The following is a 17,247-nucleotide window of genomic DNA, read 5'->3' as shown; positions in this document are numbered from 1 at the left end:
TTCACAAGTTGGAGTAGGCTCAGAGCCCAATAAGGATAGAATCCCCATTTTCTCCAATTTTGCAATCCTATCTTCTGCAACATGACATAACCTTAAGTGCCAAATATATTTTGAACTTGAGTTGATTTTCATTATGGCATTGCATTCATTTAGATTGCTACACTCTGGCCAGTGGAAACACTTTCTTTCTGGCAATAGAAACACTTTTCTGTTGCCAAAAGAAACACTTTCCTTTGCCTTTGTCAGCTTTAGTCTTCCTTTTCTGTTTAGCTATTTTCTTAGAAGGACCAGGAATCTGAGGTTTCTTTTTCTTATTGCCCTTCTTCTTGTTGGACTTTCCAGCAGAAGAAGATGCAACCAAAGCTACCTCTTTTCCTTTATTGCCTGGCATATTCTTTTGGGCAATAACCAGCATGTTGAGTAATTCAGCTAAGGTGCATTCCTGTTTAGTCATATGGAAATTTGTCACAAAATTCCCAAAAGACTCAGGAAGGGACTGAAGGATCAAATCCGTTTGTAGTTCGAAATCCATGTTGAAGTCAAGATGTTCCAACTGTTCAATCAGCCGAATCATCTTGTGGACATAATCCCCAACATTCTGTCCCTCAGACATCCTCATACGGAATAGCTGTCTAGATATCTCATACCTAGCATTCCTGCTGTGCTTACCATACAACTCTTGTAGGTGAAGGAGGATCTCACTCGCACTCTGCATGTTCTCATGTTGCTTCTGTAACTCATTACTCATAGAAGCAAGCATGTAACACTTAGCTCTCATATCATGCTCCTTCCACTTGTCCAAAGTTTCATGTTCCTCTTGTGTGGCCTCTGGAGGTAAGGGACCAGGAACATTTGAATCTAGAACATATCCTATATGTTCAAGGTTCAGGACAAGTTTCAAATTTCTTAGCCAATCGCATGATTAGGTCCTGTCAACCTGTTGTGATCAAGTATGCTTGCAAGGATATTGGATGGTGGTGGTTGTTTTGTGCTCATTTTTATCAGAAAATTAACTGCAGAAAATAACCAGATTAATTAGTAAATGTATCATGTAATTAACCAAAATGATTATGGTCTTTTAATCAAATTGGTCCTCCCACTAACTTAGCGAATCCTACACTTCCAAAGTAGAAAACGGAAATCCTAGTTGGATGGATTTCTAGTGGGTGATTGAATTCTTATAATTCTATTGATCATCCTCAGGTACATCCATTATTGGAATTACAATAAACTATAAGTGAGCAACTCCTTGCCCATCACATCTCATGTGAGGTTCAATCCTTTAGCTCGCCCCTAATGCTCAAAATCTCAGTACATCCAATATTGACTTATCTTGCATTAGTTAAGTTGATCCCATTGAGCCGAGAATTATGCAAATAATTTTAATGTCCTCAGTACATCCAATATTGGCCACCAAACCATTTACATATTTACAACATCTCATGCTTAACAATTATTCTTAAGAAAATCTCTTAAATTAATTGCATCTCATGCAACTATTTAAAATTTCTTAAAATAATTGCCCCAATGGAGGGCTTATGTTATAATTACTTTAATTATAGCATTTCCAACTTAATCATTTGTTTGGAAGATTTTATAGCCATCCTTAATACTATTAAGGTCTCACTTTGCACATTATCCATTTAGCATGCATATATCATATAATTGCATACATTCCCATACATCTCATGCATTCATGGATAAGCAGTAAATATGGTATGATCATGGACTTTCTAAGGGATTCAATTCGAGCCACCAAGAATTGAATCAGGGCATTCCTAGGTGCATTTCATTCATTCATTTTACAAGAGTTGCTGAAGGAGTACATAATCAACACTTGATATTGAATTCCTCCCACTGGTCCCACCAATGCTCTTGACCTCCTTGAACTTCTTGCAATCCAATATTACATAGTAATCCTTGGCATACCAAGGCGAATTTACAAGAACTTAAATAAATGAAATTACAACCCAAAAATATTACAAACTTAATAATACATGCCCAAAATAAATTAAAATAAATTAATTAATTTACAATCCCAAAGAAACATAAAAGAAATAAATCCAATCATATTGGTCTTTTATAGTCCATGATCATCCATCATGCATATCACTATTTAACAATTAAATAAAACATACATACTTAAATTAAATTGAATATCTCATATTCAACTTAAAAATCTAGATTTGAATATGATTCAAATAAATTTAAAAATTCAGATTTGAATCTCATTCAAACAAATTTAAAAATTCAGATTTGAATCACATTCAAACAACTTCAAAAATTCAGATTTGAATCACATTCAAACATTTTTTAAAAAATCAGATTTGAATCACATTCAAATATTTTTTAAAAAATCAGATCTGAATTTTATTGAATCAATTTTAAAAAATCAGATTTAAATATGATTCAAGCAACTTTAAAAATTCAGATTTGAATCACATTCAAACAACTTTTAAAATTCAGATTTGAATCACATTCAAACAATTTTAAAATTCTGATTTGAATCATAATTTAATTGTGTGATTAAAACAACTAATTAAACACTTTAATTAGTCAAAGAATAGGCCTTAGATCATACAACAATTGCAGAATTAAAAGCCAAACCTTGAACCACCCAAGGAACCATTGTTGACGCCACCAATGGTGGCTTCACCATGTGTGACGCCACATCTCATGATCCAACCAGCAACGAATCTCTTGATCTCATGATCAAACACACAATTAAATTATATAATCAACAATCTAAATGGCAAATATAGTGGCTCTGATACCAATTGAAGGAACGGAAGCGTGAAAAACACAAGATTATACCATTGAATTCAAAAATTTTCACCTAGGGTCACATGCACCATGCAAGATTTATTTTTATCTATTTGATTTCAATGATAAACAACATATTAAAACTCTTTTAATATGTTTTTGGATCTGTATTTGCCATTTAAGATTTTAAAATTAATCAGATTAATTTTAGAACCCTAGATTAAATCAAGAACGATTACACTAACCTCTTGATGTGCTGTAGCGTGTCTAATCATTTGAGATTCGTCTTCAGGACACATGTTGTTGTCCCTCTAGCTTGTCCACACCAAGAACACCTATGGCAGCCCTTGAACAGCTTCTAAAGCCTTTTCTATTAATTAGAAATTCAAGTTCTGCCTTTTAAGAGATTAGAGATGTAAACAGGACACTAGAAACAATTTCTAGTGTTCTTAATTCAAGAGATTGATGGCTAATCTCTTTGAATTGATGAGAGATGAAGAGAAATTGCTGGAGAGGCTCAAAGTGGCGTGACATATGAGAGGAGAGGCTGCTGGTTATGTTTTCTTTACATAACCACACTTAAATAGCTAGGTTAACACATTAAACCCTAGCCACATGTCACCTTTTGATTAGCTCTAGGTTTAAGTGACCCAATCACATTGTGCCAAGTGTCAAACCTATATTTAATCTTGATTTTAATCATCTTACATGATTAAAAAAAACATTTGGCAAGCTTATGTGTTATGCCATGTGTCACCATCTCATGGTGCCACGTGTCACACTGCAAAATGACCAAAATGCCCCTGTGTCTTAATTTTGAGTTCTCAACCCAAAATAATTATTTTTCTTCTTCTAATTAATTTATATCAAATATAAATAGAAAAGGTCCATTGATATTTTGTTAAAAATATTATTCTTAAGTTGTTAAGAATATGAGTGACAATATTTCTAGCACAAAGTATCATAAATAGGTTCACAATCGAGGATCCTTCATAATAAGGACATGACTTATCCAGAAAGATTGTATTCATGTTTGTTCCCAAGTTATTTATATGAGATATAAATAAGATGGAATGGTGAGTCTCATGCCATATAACAAACATGATAGGCACTTATAAATGATAAGTAGGCCGAACCAGTGACACTTATGACAAGCACATGGAGTTTACTCTTGTCAATGTTTTGTCATAAATCATATCAGTGCATATAATCTTTAGACCTGAGATAGCACAGTTATCTTGTATATAGGTAGTTTGAGTTTGATACTGCTTTCATACTTGTACTATGTATGGGTATATGGGCATGTGTTGGCTCACTAGTTATATGGAGGTAGGTGTTGATCAAGATGGAATCTGTTCCTCTAAGTAAATAGAGATAAAATCCTATGTTCATTTAATTGTTCTTGATGTTTCAAGTTCCTGGCCAGGACAGATAGATTTATTCAGAAAAGAGTTTCTGATGAGAAAAATCTTTTAATCAAGAACTGGAATTAAAAGAGAACATAATATTCATAGCAAATGGAGTTTGACATAAACCATGACTCCAGCTTGAGTTGGGATTTTGTAACAGAGAGATTCTAGTGCATGGTAACATATGATTATAGGTTCATTTAAGATAAACCTTATTACTAATTGGGTGGCCATGGCATGCTATGCTAGGTGTTAACCATGGTCTATGAGGTTCATAAAATGATTTAGAGAAATCATTTATGGTAAGAAAGAGTTCTGATGATATTAAGAGTTGATATCATGTCTCATTGCCAATTAGTGATGAGCCTAGTAAGTCACACACATACACAAGTTATCACCTATTTAAATATGATTTAATTAATTAATTAAAGAGTTTAATTGATTAATTAAATAGATTTGGTTTGCAATTAAATTGCAAAGTCCCTAGCATGACTTGAAACCAAATTTAGATTATTGGATGTATAATATAAATTAAATTTATATTTAAAGTGTTTAAATATGAATTTAATTAATGAGAAATTAATTAATAGAGATTAATTAATTAATTTATATTTGATATAAATTAATTAGAAGAAGAAAAATAATTATTTTGGGTTGAGAACTCAAAATTAAGACACAGGGGCATTTTGGTCATTTTGCAGTGTGACACGTGGCACCATGAGATGGTGACACATGGCATAACACATAAGCTTGCCAAATGTTTTTTTTAATCATGTAAGATGATTAAAATCAAGATTAAATATAGGTTTGACACTTGGCACAATGTGATTGGGTCACTTAAACCTAGAGCTAATCAAAAGGTGACATGTGGCTAGGGTTTAATGTGTTAACCTAGCTATTTAAGTGTGGTTATGTAAAGAAAACATAACCAGCAGCCTCTCCTCTCATATGTCACGCCACTTTGAGCCTCTCCAGCAATTTCTCTTTATCTCTCATCAATTCAAAGAGATTAGCCATCAATCTCTTGAATTAAGAACACTAGAAATTGTTTCTAGTGTCCTGTTTACATCTCTAATCTCTTAAAAGGCAGAACTTGAATTTCTAATTAATAGAAAAGGCTTTAGAAGCTGTTCAAGGGCTGCCATAGGTGTTCTTGGTGTGGACAAGCTAGAGGGACAACATCTGGTGTCCTGAAGACGAATCTCAAAGGCGCAGACACGCTGCAGCACATCAAGAGGTTAGTGTAATCGTTCTTGATTTAATCTAGGGTTCTAAAATTAATCTGATTAATTTTAAAATCTTAAATGGCAAATACAGATCCAAAAACATATTAAAAGAGTTTTAATATGTTGTTTATCATTGAAATCAAATAGATAAAAATAAATCTTGCATGGTGCATGTGACCCTAGGTGAAAATTTTTGAATTCAATGGTATAATCTTGTGTTTTTCACGCTTCCGTTCCTTCAAATAGGACCCATATAGATCATATAATGTATTTTGTACATTATAATTAGTTATTATTGGTAATGTAAACTATGAATTGTATGTTGATATATAGATTATGGAACTGTAATTAATTTGTAGATCATGTAAATTATGAAATTATGTAATTATTTGTAAATTATGTAAATTAAGAAATTTGAAAATTTTGCTTATGTAATTTGAGAATGTTTACATATGAATTGAGTGTGAATGGATTTGTACAAATGAGTATGTGAATTGCAGGAATTGAATGTGAGATAAATATGATGAGCATGAATGATATTTTTGTTGTGAAAATATTGATGAATTCCTATAGTCGGGTGATATGCCTTGCTCACCGAGTGTGATATGCCTTGCTCAGCTACACTGTAGTCGGGTGAGGGGTGTCACATTTATTGGTATCAGAGCACGGTTTAGGCATTCCTAGGCATAGATAGATAGAATGAGATAGTGTGCATAACATGCACTGCATTCATATGAGTCGAGGTGACACTAATGCAGATATGTTTTCTTGGTTATTTTAGGTTAAGGTATGGACTCAGATCGTAGAGGGCAGTAGAAGAAGAACTAGTAAGTCGTATCCCGATTGGGAGTGATATTAGAAATTGGGGAGATACTGCTCCACCAGTGCAAGAGGTGCCTGTACAACCCCAACAGGCCTTGTTTGAGCAGATGACTGAATTCTTTCAACAGATGACTGGGGTTATTCCACCACCACCTCAGCGGAAATCACCTTTAGGAAAAATTAGGAAGTATGGAGCTGTAGGTTTCAATGGTAGAAAGGAAGATGATTCTTCAGCGACTGGGTATTGGTTAGAAAGGACAGAAAGAGTCCTGCAATAGCTCCATTGCACACTAGAATAGAGTTTGGAGTGTGCAGTTTCATTATTACAAAAAGCTGCATATCGGTGGTGGAATGTTGTAACCAAGGTAGTGCCACTAGCCGACGTAACTTGGAAATTCTTTCTGATAGAGTTCAGAAAGAAATATATTAGCTGTGTTCATGAAGAGGAACAGAAAAGGAGTGGTGGTCAGCAAAAGAGGAAATTTGGACAGTTTGGTCATAAGAGGCCGAGAGAACAGTTATGTCAGACATCTAATCAAAGTAGGAGATCTAGACCCAGGCCTATACCAAGAAGAGATCATCCATAAACACTAGTAGTGAGTGCGCTAGGACTAGCAAGAAAATGTGGCCATTGTAACGAGTGGCATAAAGGTGAATATAGGGGATTAACTAGAACCTGTTATAGATGTGGGGCCATAGACCATAGTCTGAAAGATTGTCCTAAGATGAATTTACCACGAACCCAGAGAGAGGTCATGGAAGGACCAAGTACAACAGTCACACCAGTTCCAAATGTCACCCAAGCCAGAGAGGAGCAAGTAGCCCCAAATGTGAATTTGAGGTAAGGTATCCTTCCTTTATGATATGCCTAAGTGTATAATGATAGATTCGAAAAGACTAAATAGTACCATATATATATAAAAGAAGTAGACAGAGATAGCAATAGAAAGGTAAAGGAATTATCTTAGATACCTACACCCGGTAAATTTCGAGGACGAAATTTTTGTTAGAGGGGAAGAATTGTAACACCCTTACTGTAGCAATTCCGTACATTCTATTGTTTCGATGACCGGTGTTGGTCTGGACAGCTCGAATGTTTGGAAAAATAATTAGACTAGACTGAGGAATCATAAATAACTCAAATATTAATAAAAAAAATTTAGAAAAAATTTTAGAAATAAAATACAACCAAGTTAAATAAGTTGGTGCCCTAGCGATGGGTAACCTAGTGAGAAGTTGCGGTCTTCACAACTAGAAGCCCTAAACCCGAGAGAAAATTCATGAAATAATTTTTGAGACACCAGAGAAGAGTCATTAAGGTTTCTATGGCATTAGACTGCCAAGAAAAGGCTTAGAAAAATTTTTCGTTCGGTACAAACGATTTTGACTCAATAAGCCGAATGGAGGGCATTTTGGTCATTTCTTCTTCAGAGATGATTTTTGACCGACTTGTCCAGTTAAGTAAATAATTATTATGATATAAAATATGAATTAATATTGGTGAGAAAATAATTAAAAATGAGTAAAATAAATGAGAAAAGAAATTGAATTTAAATTATACTTATGACATAAGCATGATGTCATAAATAAATAAAATAAAAATTGTTAACCAATGGGAACTTGACAAGCCTTTTAAAAAGGGATAAATACACATAAATTGGGACAAAAATGAAAAAAAATTTCTGCTCATCTCCTCAACATTTTTGGCAGCCCTCTCTTCCTCTCAACCTCCATTAAAATTTTCTCATCTCTCTCTTCTAAATCTTAATTTCTCACCACAAAACCCTAAGTTTGTTTCATTAAACCTTGTCAATTCCTCTTGGGAGAGTGTTTGGCAACCTTGAAAGAGAAAGAAAGTGAAGGAAAATTGAGGATTAGCCAAGAGAAATTTTTGCTCAAAGAGGTTAGTGCTACTTTCTTCCATATTCTTTTAGTAAACTTAAATTTGAGCATGAAAATGGAAAGAATTACAAGAAAAAAATTGAGAAATTATTCATGTTTGATGGAAGAAGAATTTTGGTCAACATGTGTACCTATGGGAATTGATGAATTTAAATGAAATAAAATGTGTTTATTGAAGTTGCTTAGTAGGTATTTGTGATTAGATGTGTTAGATGGCATGAATAGCATGAAATGGACACTTTGGGAATTAGGGTTTGTGAAAAATTAGAGTTTTTCTTATGTAATGGTATATTAACATTGTAATGGTCAATTAGTGACCATTTGAATGTGTGTGAGGAGGAATTGAAGTGAGTAAGGATAATGGAGTTGAGCTTAGGAACGCTGCCCTTGGTGACCTGCAGGACTGGGTGTGAGTCTAGCAGGTTTGGGCAGATATAACTAGAATTGTGTAGGTTCAATTGGTGCAAGGCTAATTAAACATGAAACTATACACATAATGGCACAACTTTGGTGAAGAAACCCTACACAGAAAACCAAACCAAGTTAACCTAAAAATTACCCTAATATGGGTGACCAACATATTGTCCCTGGAAAATGACCAAATGAATAGTATTTATTCAAATGGTCATAACTCAGTGTAGAAAAGTTCAATTGACTTGAAATTTTACCAGCAGAAATATGAGACATAGACCTACAACTTTTATGCAGAAGACAAACTCCAATTCTGAACCAAACCAATTCAAATTGCTAGTCCAATTTAGGACACCAAATCTGGCAGAACCAAATTGCCCAGAAATTCTGGGTATAGGTCAATCCAGCCAGTTATGGTAAAATGACAATAACTTGAGCTACAAAACTCCAAATGAAATTATTCAAAAAAAGAAATCTAACTAGACACAATAAGGAACAACTTTCATGAAGACAATTTTGTCAAATTACTACTGTACAAATGATCAATAAAACAGTAAACTTATAGTTGGAAATATGAAAATTGCAAAGTAACCAACATTAAGCTTTGAAATGGTATTGGCAACCAATACCAACAACTTTAGAATGCAAAATGTGGTATCTTATGAGCTTAGGTTCAATAAATTTATTATGTATTAAAAAGTTAACAATTTGAGTGAATAGTAATGTGAATAGTAATACAAAGACACAAGTGTAATAACTAAATTGGTAGATGAAATTAAAGTATGACATTTGAAATCCATGAAACATTCATGGATTACTTGGAATAGAAATAGTAATTCACCTAAATGACTTAATGAACATTTAAGTTATGTGAGTAAATAGTTAAGATTTGTATTCCCATTACTAGTACGTCTAATAAAACATAAGTAATACCACTTGGATATGAAATGAAATTAACCTAGATGGATTGTTGAGTATAAATGGGATGAGGCTTACATTAGGATTTATGTTTCCATTACATAAGATAATAACACCTTGTATGAGTTATGAATTGATATAAATATTGTAATGAATAAATGAATCACATGAAAATATGAATGGAACATTAGTTTTCTTTATAAGAGAAAAGAAGAATGTTTTGAGTACAATGGTACATGAACACCATTGTTGTGAATTGTGATCAATATGAATGATGTAAGGAATGTATGAATATAATGATAAATGTATAAATTATGGAATTTGCCACGAAATAATGAAGTAATAAAATACAACATATTAATATTTAATGATATTATGTGCCTTTGTAATGCCTAGACATGTGTGTCAAATTGGATAGATTGGCATGCGAATAGGGTATTGTTTTAGCAGTAATGCGAAAGACTTTATGCCCGCATTCATGGCTTTATGCCCACATTCATGGCTTTTATACCCGATTATGTGTTATCATGGCTTTTTAGCCATCTTATTTATACGTGGTTGATGTTCGCGTCTGGTATGATGACCAGAGGCCTTTGTAGTGTCGATGCCAACGACCCATTATCGATTTAGTCGGTAGGTCATAGGTTACAGGCGAGAAAAAAAATTATTGAAATAAGTTAAAAATATTAGAAACTAAATAAATCAGTGAGAAAAATCCAAAAGGTATTAAACTAGTATTAAAAATTTAATTATTACAAAATGATCCACAACACAGAGAAAATATTAAGAGAGTAAATGAAAGACTAGCAAAATAAGCATAACGTAAGTAATTAATAGAAATGCATCCTCCATAATAATATAAACATAAACTTAAAATTTAGATTTATTTGTACATTATATAAATGATTATTGTAAACTTATGACAGAAGAGATTCTAGAGAGCAACACAAATGACGAAAAATGTACTGTATGACAAATTTCATATGAACCCAGTAAAATTCTTGTGTATAAAAAATATGCTCCAATTATTTTTATTTGTATACATTATTTTTCGTCATATTATTACATCACTAAGCAGCAATGCTTAGCGCAATGGAATTGTTTCCTTCACGCAGGTACTGAAGCTAGAACCCAATGGACGTTTGACTAGCAATTTTGGGAGTCCAGATCTACAAAGTGTCAAAGGTTGTCACCTTCTCAGCAATGCATGTAGATAGGACCCATATAGATTATATTATGTATTTTGTACATTATAATTTGTTATTATTTGTAATGTAAACTATGAATTGTATGTTGAAATATAGATTATGGAACTGTAATTAATTTGTAGATCATGTAAATTATGAAATTATGTAATTATTTGTAAATTATTTAAATTAAGGAAATTTAAAAATTTTGCTTATATAATTTGAGAATGTTTACATATGAATTGAGTGTGAATGGATTTGTACAAATGAGTATGTGAATTACAAGAATTGAATGTGAGATGAATATGATAAGCACGAATGATATTTTTGTTGTGAAAATATTGATGAATTTTCAAGTAGGTGAATAATGAAATGTACCAAATAGAAATAAAATAGGGAAAACTCCGTTGGTTTCTCCGTAGAAAATTAATTGATATTAAAATATAACGAGATCAAATTATTAAAGGAATAAAGTAAGATAAGATAGGATACTCTAGCACCGAGTATGACATGCCTTGCTCGGCTACACTGTAGTCGGGTGAGGCGTGTCACATTTATTGGTATCAGAGCACGGTTTAGGCATTCCTAGACATAGATAGATAGAATGAGATGGTGTGCATAGCATGCATTGCATTCATATGAGTTTAGGTGACACTAATGCAGATCTATTTTCTTGATTATTTTAGGTTAAGGTATGGATGCAGAATCGCAGAGGGAAGTAGAAGAAGAAGTAGTAAGCCGTGTCCGGACTGGGAGTGATATTGAAAATTGGGGAGATCCTGCTCCACTAGTGCAAGAGGTGCCTGTATAACCCCAATAGGTCTTGTTTGAGCAGATGACTGAATTCTTTCGACAGATGACTGGGGTTATTCCACCACCGCCTCAGCGGAAATCACCTTTAGGAAAAATTAGGAAGTATGGAGCTATAGATTTCAATGGTAGAAAGGAAGACGTTTCTTCAGCGGCTGAGTATTAGTTAGAAAGGACTGAAAGAGTCCTGCAGCAGCTCCATTGCACACTAGAACAGAGTTTGGAGTGTGCAGTTTCATTGTTACAAGAAGTTGCATATCGGTGGTGGGATGTTGTAACCAAGGTAGTGCCACCAGTCGACGTAACTTGGAAATTCTTTCTGATAGAGTTCAGAAAGAAATATATTAGTTGTGTTTATGAAGAGGAACAAAAGAGGAGTGGTGATCAGCAAAAGAGGAAATTTGGACAGTCTAGTAATAAGAGGCCGAGATCATATAGATATGACCCATATAGATCATATTATGTATTTTGTATATTATAATTAGTTATTATTTGTAATGTAAACTATGAATTTTATGTTGAAATATAAATCATAGAACTGTAATTAATTTGTAGATCATGTAAATCATGAAATTATGTAAATTATTTGTAAATTATGTAAATTAAGGAAATTTGAAAATTTTGCTTATGTAATTTGAGAATGTTTACATATGAATTGAGTGTGAATGGATTTGTACAAATGAGTATGTGAATTACAAGAATCGAATGTGAGATGAATATGATGAGCATGAATGATATTTTTTGTTCTGAAAATATTGATGAATTTTCAAGCAGGTGAATAATGAAATGCGCCAAACAGAAATAAAATAGGAGAAACTCCACTGGTTTCTCCATAGAAAATTAATTGACATTAAAATATAACGAGATCAAATTATTAAAGGAATAAAGTAAGATAAGATAGGGTGCTCCGGCACCGAGTATGACATGTCTTGCTCGGCTACACTGTAGTCGGGTGAGGGGTGTCACACCAATATCGTTTGTTAAGAAGAAAGATGACACTTTCTGCTTATGTATTAACTACTAGCAGTTGAATAAGGTGACAATAAAGAACAGATATCCATTGCCTCGCATTAATGATCTGTTTGATCAGTTGAAGGGTGCAGTTGTGTTCTCCAAAACTGATTTGCAATCTGGTTATTATCAGTTGAAAGTGCAAGAGCAGAGTATTCGAAAAACTGCTTTCAGAACTCGTTATGGCCACTATGAGTTTCTGGTAATGCCATTTGGGTTAACTAATGCTCCAGCTCCTTTTATGGATCTGATGAACCCTATCTTCAGACCATATCTTGACTAGTTTATGGTGGTGTTTATTGATGATATTTTGATATATTTGAGGAATGCAGAGGAGCATGATAGACATTTGCGAATTGTGCCACAGACTTTGAGGGAGAAATAGCTATACGCCAAATTATCGAAATGTGAATTTTGGCTAAAAGAAATCTCTTTCTTGGGACATATTGTGTCAGTTGAAGGGATCAAAGTAGATTCCAGCAAGGTAGAAGCTATCCTTAATTGGAAGCCACCTAGGAATATCACAGAAATTCGCTGTTTTCTGGGTTTAGCTAGATATTATCCCCGATTTGTGAAAGGGTTCTCTATGTTGGATTCTCCACTGACCAAGCTGCTTTGGAAAGATGTGAAATTTCAGTGGACGGATAAAAGCCAATAGAGTTTTGATGAGTTGAAGAGGTGTTTGACTGAAGCTCCAGTCCTTACTTTACCTATATCAGGTAAAGAATACACAGTTTATAGTGATGCTTCTCACAATGGGTTAGGCTGTGTATTGATGCAAGATCAGAATGTTATTGCTTATGCATCACACTAGCTGAAACCACATGAAAGGGACTATCCGACACATGACTTAGAGCTAGCAGCTATTGTATTTGCTCTGAAGATCTGGAAACATTACTTATATGGGGAGAATTGTTATATCTACACAGATCACAAGAGGTTGAAGTACTTGGGTACCCAGAAGGAATTGAATTTCAGACAGAGGAGATGGTTAGAACTGATTAAAGACTATGATTGCTTAATAAACTATTTGCCAAGGAAAGTAAATGTGGTGGCTGACATCTTAAGTAGCAAGACTATGGCAAGTCTCAGAGTTTCTCCTTTGTCCATGGTACATGAGTTGAGAGCACAACATGCCAGTTTGGAGATTGATAATGAGCGATAGACAGTAGTTGCATGACATGTACAACCAGTGTTGATTGATCAGATCAGAATGGCTGCTAAGAATGATGAAAAATATTAGAAGCTACTGAAAGAAGTCCAGCAGGGCAAGAAACCTGAATTTTCTGTGAGAAATGATGGCTTACTACTACATCAGGGCAGAATGTGCATTTTTAATGATGTGGAATTGAGACAGATCATTATGAAGGAAGCACATGAGTCTCCTTTTGCTATGCACCCATGTGGAACTAAAATGTACAGAGGGCTAAAAGAGCATTACTCATGGATGGGTATAAAAAGGGATGTAGCTGTTTTTGTCTCCAAATGCCTAACTTGCCAGCAAGTGAAGGTATAACATCAAGTATCAGCTAGTTTTTTACTGTCACACCCTACCCCTCAATAAGATGTAATATGATCCCATAGTACATCTAATGAATTACTATACTTCGCCTATCGGTAACCCATTAAATATACTACAAGGGATTTTTAAATAATTTTCTTACTTTTCGAAGGTGGTGAGCACTTTTGGTAGGAATTAAAAACTTTTACTTGAAGTTTAAAGACTAGTTAAAATTTTTTTACATTTTTATTTTTACGCAATTTGAAAAATTTTTGGCAGAGTGCCGTCTATATTTGGAAAAATCAGTTCTTCAAAACCTGTGAAAAACACTCCCAAATAATTGTTTTCAACTACATTTGCAACCATCAAAACTCAAATCAATATCAATAGCAACAATTCAATTCAAAATCAAAATTTCAAATAAAAAGTTGTTTTCTCAAAACATTTCATAAACTCATGCACATTACATTTTAAATATCTAATTTACATTCATATTTTAATTTACAGACATAAAATCTCAAAAATAATATTATAATACATTGACTGTACAGCTGCTCAATCTATATTAATACATATGGCACTAAACCATTTACATCAAAATAATTACAAAGGTATCAATAAATACCCGTACAAAAATCTCCAAACTATGCTCATCTCTTACTGTAGCAGCTCACTCTACTGCTATGTCCTTTTCCTTATCTGCGACAGCAAAGAAAGCTATCGCTAAGTATAAAAATACTCAGTGGTACACAAGAAAATGAAAAATAAAAAATATAAAACATTTGTTATCAATTCACAATTCAAATATTTCACAATCACATTTCACAAATTTTCAAATCACCTTTATGACAAATAACAATTTAAATATTTAACAATTTTCAAAGCTTAATATAATACAATTTGATCAAACAATTTAATAAACACAGTGTTGCCAATCAATAACACAACTTAGGCCATGACACAAAATCTCCAAACATGCCATGTTGTACACCACGACAAGGCAAACTCACCCCACTAATCAAAATTAATGAGGGAGGTGGCTAGCTAGCTAATGAGTACTCATCCAAACTCACCTCAGACTAGCAAGCCAGAGAGGGAGGAAAATGATCAAATATCAAACTCAGCCCTATAAGTGGAGGAGGAATAGAGTAAGGGACTACCATGCCAAGTGTGAATAAAAAATAATTTCAAATCATATTATTCAACTATTTCATGCAAAACATAATCAATTTCCAAAGTCAATTTTCCATTCACAAAGTGGCAACACAGTAGTTATCGAAACCCATAATTAACACAATGCATACTAATCAAGTTTTTAATGGGAAAACGATAATTTAAAGTTATTGTGCACAAACCTTATGCGAGTCGCCTCTTGGCCTTGACTCGATGCCTCGGGTTCTTCCCAGTATTTTTTTCAACTGAAATGCACCATTTTATAGTGTTTCAGTATCACAATTTATCATAAATCCAAAAATAAATCTAAATCTATTTATATCTAACTTTAATATGCTAAACTTGATGTTCATTAAAATTTACACTTCGGGGTTACTATTCATGACACTATTCAAGTCAATTTGTTGACTTTCTAATGCTTAATAGGTGTGGAAATTCTAATTTCACCCACATACCACATTTTGGTTACCTAATTTATTGGTTTTGGCTGTTTTCTCAAACTTTAAGTTTCTTAGGTGAAACTCCCAAAATTCCAAATTTGGTGCCCTGTCTTGTACTGTTCCAATGGTCAAGTTGCTGTAGTAGTTTGGCTAAGTTTTCTTCATAGAAGTTGTTCCTTATTGTCTTAACTTTATTTTCATTTTTGAATCACTCCATTTGGAGTTTTGTAGCCCTAGTTATGGCCATTTGAGTATGGCTGGACAGATTTGGTGCTACCTAGAATTATGGGCAAATTCCTGGTTATTGGTAGTTTTTGTGAGTTGAATGCAGGTGGTTTTTCAAATAGGTTATGGTCAAATTTGGGTTTGTTTTCTTCATAAAAGTTGTAGGGATATGTCTCAGCTTTCTTTTGGTATAAAATTTAGGTCATTTGGACCTTTCCAGACCAAGTTATGGTAATTTATGTAACTACTGTTCATTTGATCATTTTTATACAGGGCAGTGTGCCCAATTCCAGATTTAGCCTAATTGTTCACTATGTTATGGTCACTTTCTGGGCATGATTCCTAGATAAAAAATGTGCCATTTAGTGTTTATTTTCATTCCCATTTAGCCCTACACCAATTGGTTGGTGAATTTTCAATTTTGGTCCCTGAAAGGGACCTAGGTTAGGCTACCTGCAGATTGATCCTCACCTATCCGAATTGAAACTTGGTTCCAACAATTCATACATACCACAAATGGTCATAATTGACCATTTTTGAACTCAAATAAGGTTAATAACATCATTTGGCCAATTCTCAAAATTTTCTTCAATTTTTCACATGCTCAAAACCCTAGCTACACATAAAGTTCAATCTAATGCATTTCAAAGTGTACATTCATGATCTACACACCTAATTCACCCCAATTAACCATTCAAAACTATCAAACTCATTCATATCAAACCCTAACCCTAGCTGGATGCAATTCATGTTTGGTCCCTCAACAATTGTTTTTGTTTGATTTTAAGTTGATTTCTAGTTTAATTAAGATACAAACACAACAAATAAACTGAGATTTCCAAATTTAATTACTTACCTCAATTAGAGCTTTTCCCTCTTCCCAAATTCCACTTCTTTCCTCTTTTTTTTGTTCCTAAGTTGCTTAGCAAGGTCCAAAGACAAGATTTAATTAAGAAACATATAGGTTTTATGACTGATTTTTGGGTTCACAAGAGCTTGGAGTTGTGTTTCCATGGAGTTTTGAGAAAGAAAGTAAAGGGAAGAGAGAGATATGGGGTGGCTGAAAACGAAGAAGAAGAATGAAGTTTTTTTCTTTTTTATTTTTGTCTTTTAATTATTAGGATTTATCCCAAATTTCAGTTTTTAAATATTAGATTTATTGTATCATGCTTATGTCATGCATGATGCAAATAAACTTTTTCTTTTCTTTCTTTTTCTTTTTCATTTATTTTTTCATTAGTTCTTTAATTTAATTCTTGATCTAAAAAGTTTCTTTTCTCTAATTTTATTGGACAGTTAGGTCAGTTGTCAGTTCTAGGGGTGAATTGACCAAATTGCCCCTCGTCAGTTTGATCCGATTTGCAAGTAATTCAATATTTCTTCCAGATCTTGACCTAATTATTTGACCTGCTTAACAATTCTTTTTCGTGATTTTCTCTTTTCCACTGT

The sequence above is a fragment of the Hevea brasiliensis genome, chromosome 10 (assembly GCF_030052815.1).
Source record: "Hevea brasiliensis isolate MT/VB/25A 57/8 chromosome 10, ASM3005281v1, whole genome shotgun sequence".
Lineage (NCBI taxonomy): Eukaryota > Viridiplantae > Streptophyta > Magnoliopsida > Malpighiales > Euphorbiaceae > Hevea > Hevea brasiliensis.
The sequence above is the reverse complement of the archived record's forward strand: the minus strand, read 5'-3'. Positions refer to the sequence as shown.